The sequence below is a fragment of the Parasteatoda tepidariorum genome, chromosome 9 (genome assembly GCF_982258835.1).
Source record: "Parasteatoda tepidariorum strain Cologne lab strain chromosome 9, Ptep-v5.0, whole genome shotgun sequence".
In the NCBI taxonomy this organism is placed as follows: Eukaryota; Metazoa; Arthropoda; class Arachnida; order Araneae; family Theridiidae; genus Parasteatoda; species Parasteatoda tepidariorum.
This window is the reverse complement of record NC_141763.1, coordinates 37755416-37761996: the sequence shown is the minus strand read 5'-3', so window position 1 is coordinate 37761996 and position 6581 is coordinate 37755416.

Here is a 6581-nt window from a genome sequence, read left to right as displayed (position 1 = left end):
ATGTTCAAGATTGGTACATATGTTACTTATTTACTGTTTTCAGCTACGATCCTGATCATTCAACTAGATGCCTAAAGTCGCTTACAACCCTATTCCCATTCATCATGGACTTCTAACGTCGTATTCAGAGTCTTTGTGCTTCTTTGCTTCTCTATATAGAGGTGTCTAAGCTAACATCACTTCACTTACATGCTCAACACTGGAAATCCATCAATGATCAATTAGTTACACAGATAGCAACCAATAGGAATACGTTTCTATTGGGATGGGAACATGAATCATCCAATAGGAACTGTGCAAAGAACAATTGATTGTTTTTTTCAAAGCAAAGAGATATAGTTCAGCCTTTTTCTTGGACATCTCTATATGATAAGAGTTTTTACGATTTTTGTACTTTGAAGCTGGCCTGAAATTGAGTCGGAAAAGAGAAAAAACTGGTGAAGTCAAAATTATTTTATTTGCAGCTATTTTTCGGGTGCAGTTAATCTATTCTTAACTATAAATTTTTCATTACTGTTTACTTTTTTGCGGAAAAGAAGCAGGGGTGAAGATGAGACGCAAAAGAGGAAAAGCTGGTAATATAACCATTTAAGTTATAGCTAGTTTTCAGGATGTGTAAAGCAAATATATATATATATGTATACCCCCACTTCACACATTCCCCCATTATATGTCTCAAAAATCCGGCGAATCAGTCAATGCCGTTTCGTGGCAGCGCGCACTGAGATTCGTGTTATGTTCTATACATATATATGACTGCCTTTTAACCAAAACAGAGTAAATAGTGATAAATTATTTAAATCTAAGAATGGAAAGAAAACACAAAAATCAGTACTTTCAGCCCAGACCCGGATTCGAAGGGAAAAACATCACAACCGAGCAAACTTTATAAACAGGGCTGAAATTTATTATAGATCAAGATGGAAAATAACTAAAACTGGTAAAATAAAAATCATTTCATTCTAGCTTGTTTTCGAAAACAGTAAAATATTCATAATTACCAAAATTGTTTTTAACTGTTATAAACATGTGTGTATAACTGTTTCCTAACTGAGAGAAAGTAGATAATGATGAATAGTTTAATTTCCCAATCGCGTCATTTAACGAATGACATTTGTCCAATAAATAAAACAAAATATTTTGCTCTCGGTCCATTTCAGAAAAAGATGATGCATTGATAACTACCACAGATCATAAATAACAAAGCATTTAATGACTGCAACAGGTAAGATTTGATAACTAATTAACTAAGAAAAAAATTCTGTTTATTCATAATTAACAACCAATTTTTAATTTGGCTGTTTTCTCTCAATTCGGAATTAAAATAAAGCTTATCCAATGGTTTAGAAACTTTAAGAGCTAGTTTCGCTACTGCCACTAACCGGCTTCACATAGAAGGGTTTTACTACCAGTTTTTTCTCTTTCCCGCTTTACGCTGTGGTTTCTGGCTTGTTTCGATCGTCAAACAGTTCTCTTAACCCATTCCTCTATGTTATTGAGTTTGCCTTGCACTTTGTAGTGATGTTAAACAGCGTTCATGAAAAAAGTGGTAAGGATTAGCGTTTATAGAAAGTTCTTTTTCAATATGATTTGCCGACCACTGTGGCTCAGGTAATAGAGCCTTCGCCTCTTAATGAGGTGGCCCAGGTCCGTGTCCCAGCGGTGGCTGGTTTATACGAATTCTGTCCCGGCTCGCACCGACCACAGTGCTGCAATATATCTTCAGGGTAACGGATCATGGGTTTGAATCTCCTTACCGTCGGACTAACCGTGGGAATTTTCGTGGTTTTCAACTCCATGTAGTGCAAATGCGGTTTAGTTCCATCATAAAGTTCTCCAAGAAGACTAGATCATCTCAATGCTTGGAATTTCCCTTGTCTTCTGTGGCTGGATCCAAAATTATAAGACTACGAAGTTCAACATTGATAGCCGTAAACTTAGAATTTGGTCAGCAGTTAAACGGTGGTTATAAAATAAAATATGATTACTTCTTTAGTTTTAATAAATATTTCCTATCAAAATATTACTTATTAATAGATTCTTGGGGAAACAAAAATCTTTGTTTCGCTAAAAGAAATTTAAAAAATGAAATAATTGAGCCCAGTTTTTATATTTTTGATTAAAGTACCCACGAGAGAATTAAAGAATTGTGTCATAATTTTTTACCACTTTTTACTTCTAATAAAAGACCATGGCTTCAATGATTCCGAAATTTTTTTCTGTAACAATTTACCAGTATCATATTTTTCCAAATTTGATAATTGTTGTGTAGTGACATTACTTTACATTTATTTTTTTATTTTTTTTAAAAGTAAAACAGTCAATATCCACCATAACATGCTTTTAATAAAACTTATTAGGGAGAAAAAATAATCATGTATTATTATTTTTCTTAAATTTAAAGTAGTAACTATCAGATGAAAAGGTTTAATCACAGCTTAAATCTAAAAAACACAGTTTGATTAAGAATACCCTGCAGTATTAAAATTCGAACATTAATGGCATGCCCTCCATCAATGCAAAATACATAAATTAGCTATCTCAGATATTGTATATTAGGTCTACAAGAGAATTCTGGCCGCAAAAGAACACGCCCATTATACAAAGATGCCTCTTTATTTGAAGGGAAAAAAGTGATAGAGCATTTATACTTAAATGTATTTACCAGATGAACCGCTTAATTTTGTTGGGCATTTTCGTTACAAGTTTGAATATGATATTTAGATGGTAAATACCCGACCACTTTCTTTAACACGTTGAATGCCACGGGGGTCACCGTTGACCGGCGAAGCCAAGATTATTAGAAACACATAATTCGTGAGCAAATTTTTTATTTTTTCATATTATTATCCTTACTAGAATGGTTTGTAGAAATTACTGCAATATAGAACACACAGAAATAGTTTTATTTATATACACAGAGATGCCAACTTGCTCCGGACAGCGAATAAATATTTTCAAGTGGTAGTTTATTAATTGTGATTCTTGGTTTAATAAATTCAATTTAGTGGATTTTTATCCACCATGCCATGCTAAAACCTTTTAAAAACTAGCAAAATCTGTCTACTTGAAAATTTAGTTTGTAGTTGTGTACCGTGTGGCCAGACGAGCAAGCCATATAAAATTAGCGTCACATTCAACGTGTTAAAGATGAAACTTTTTGCATTGGTGTAAAAGGAGGCGTGCATTTTCGCGATTAGAACTTTCTGGTGGACCTGATATTATCCAGTGGTTGTGAGTTAAAGCAAGATGTTTCTAAACAAATAAACTTTTAAAACTTTGTCAAAACTCAATTTCATAATTAGATATACTGCTTAAATTATTTTAATGTAGTTGTGGTAAAACTTATTTTATTTCTTGTTTATTAAAATATTAATACTTTACCTTTGCTACCTCTAGAAAAAATATTTTCTGAAATTACAGAAAATCCGTATTATTTGAAGTCTGTGATTAATGGGTAATGATCCATATCCTACAAACTAATATATTAACTTGACAACAAAGTAATAGTGAAAAAAACATAAAATTCTTAATTGAAATAATATTTTTTTTTAAAAAAACCGTTCCAACTACGAAAATAACTTACCCCACATAAAACTTAACACTTAGAGAAAAATGTAATTTTTACGGAAATTTAAAAAATTACGATGTGCTTTTATTTATGAGGCTTACACTAATTGTCAAATAACTTTTATTCAAGACTTTGATTTTCAATTTTAACCTTTTGCTTACGGCTCGTACAACTGATGATTAGGACTGGGCTATAAATCGATATATCGCGACATATCGATTTAACGCCTATATCGGCAAACCGATACAGCGACTTTCATTCCAAGCGATGCATCAGAAATCTGATTTAAGCCGTCGAGTGAAGAAGACGATATAACGATATAGCGATATAGCGATACACGCAAGGACTTTCTCTTACGTTCCGATGCCAACTCGCGCTGTGGAAGACGATATTGTTTCGTTATGTTGAGACGGCCTTGACTGATGAGCGGTAGAATCAGAATCACTTTTGAGACCTTATATCGTTATATCACATGTTCGTTTTCGCAACTTCGCGATTTGAAATCGTTTCTTGTAGATTATTTTCAATGGGATTAACTTCGTGATCGCCGTCGTAACCTTGTTCTGAACGCAATCTATTATTGAAAAGAATTTATAAAGAAAAGTTTCTTCATTAATTAGGTAAGTTTTTTTATTTATTTTCTGACAAAACTTTTTTTATATTTTTAAATGTGAAAATTATCGGAAATCGAATTTAAGGCACCCATAAGGAATTAAATTACAAAGTAAATAAATTTGTTAGGTTATTTTTTTACTTTCTTTTAATTTATTAAAAACCTTTCGGATAAAACTTCTAATAATTTAATGGGCTTCTATTACTGATTTTAAATTTATAAATCTTGAGTTGTTTTTATTTTTAGAAATAAAGTTAAAACAAAACTTATTTTTTGGACATAAGTCAATAAACTTTATTTGTTCAAAAGAATTTGAAAAGTTTGCGAATTTTATTCATTTCTTTTTTTTTATTTTATCAATTACTACTTCGTTTTATTAGAGAGTAAAATCATTATTTTTTTTAAATTTTCGTTTTATATTATTAGTTAATTAGCTAAATATATTACCGAATATCACAATTCTTTTGTTTTTATTTTTAAGAATTTAATTAAGAAACTTTGCCTTACTTTGTTTTTCGTTCATAATTCGGTCATTATTTAATTTAATTTAATTATTTATATGAAATAATAATAAAAATAGTGTTTAAGAAGCATTTTTTTTTTCTAGAATTTATTTAGCTCTTTGTTTTAAGCATACAAATAATTTTTTAACGAACTTATTTTTTAAATTTTGTTCCTATGCTGTTAGGTAAATATATTGATAAATTTCACTTTTATTTATTTTTTTATTTTTAAACTAAGAAATCTTTTGTTATTTGCGTGATCATTTTTAGAAAATATAACAAAACTTGTGTTTACTTCTTCATTAAGAATTTGAACATTACGATCGAACTTAATAATTCTGTAATTATTTACGCATAATAGTACAAGCAAATATTGATTTGTTAAAAAAAGTTTCCTTTTTTAAAAAAAGAAAAATATTTTTAACACTTTGTTTTAAGTGTATAATGAATTTCTTAACGAGCTTTTTTTTTAATTTTTTAAATTTTCTTTCAATAATTTCAGCTAGATATCTTTATAAAATTCCCTTTTTATTTTTAAACTGAGAAATCTTTCAGAGAACGAAAATTTTTAGAAATTATTACAAATCTTATGTTTACTTTTTAGTTTAAATTTCGAACATTTTTAATTTTAAATTTCGGCTTTTAGTCAATCTAACTTTTATTTTAATTAAAATATATTTTGAAATTTTAAAATCAGCTTTTGTTTAATAACAATATTTTTTTCATTAAGGGTGTTTTAGGGGTTAACTTAAATTAAGACTGCTTATACCTTATAAACGATAAAGAAGTGCAAATATTTCATTCTGTATCTACACACATTTTTTCAATAAATATTTTAAGTAAGATTTGTACATCTTAGTCAATTTATTTAATATCTTTCTTTAGCAAAACATATATATTTTCAAATTTATAAATTGATTTAAATCAATATGCGTATGAAGTCTTGATAGAAATCTGACTTTCTGTGCCTTAAAGTAAATGAAATTCAAAAATACTATATCGCGATACATCGCTATATCGCGATGCAAAACTGACGATATATCACGATATATAATTTCTAATATCGCCCAGTCCTACTGATGATCCATATTAGGAAGTGCTACCAGATGCCTTAAACAAAAGATTAATTTTTATTTTAGTCATCTCAGAGTTACAGTCGATACTATACCAGGTACCGTTTTCTGAAAGTGTTGACCTTAGCGAAATGCAAATAGAGTTAAGTGTGACGAAATTACAACGTTCAAATGACCCAGTGAGTGTTAAAACTGATAGTAAAAAGTAATATTCAATGTATCGTGAAAGTTCACCGATCTCCGTTCGAGTGTTGTCGAGCGTTAGCGAGTAGAGGTATTTCCAATATAGTATATCTTAATTCTATGCCAACCTTAATCTATCAAAAGGTACCTCAAGATGGAATCAAGTTAACATGTCTTATACACTAGTGATTTGGTATTTAATATAGTGGTAGTTACGCCACATTACTCCCCATTCAGAATATTGTATTACATAAAAAATAAATAATAAAAATTAGGCTTCTGGTAAGAGTTTTCTACTTTTTATCCACTATATTCTCTTCGAACTTCCTTTAAGTTAACATTTTATATACTAGTCATTTAGTATTTAATATTTGTGGTGGTAGTTACGTCACAATTCTTTTCTGTAAAAATACTTACTACTTGAAACACCTACCAACTATTACGCTCTTCAAAAAAGCTTTTACTTTGTAATAAAATGAAAAACAACGGGGATAAAGCACAAATCAAGTGCAGAGAGGGACGTATTATAGTTGCAGTTCTATAGAGAAAATCCTTTCTCAGAGTCTTAACACCAAATGACACCAGAAAATTAAAGAGTTCTCTTTAGATCTCTAATTTTCAGATCAGAGAACTTATTA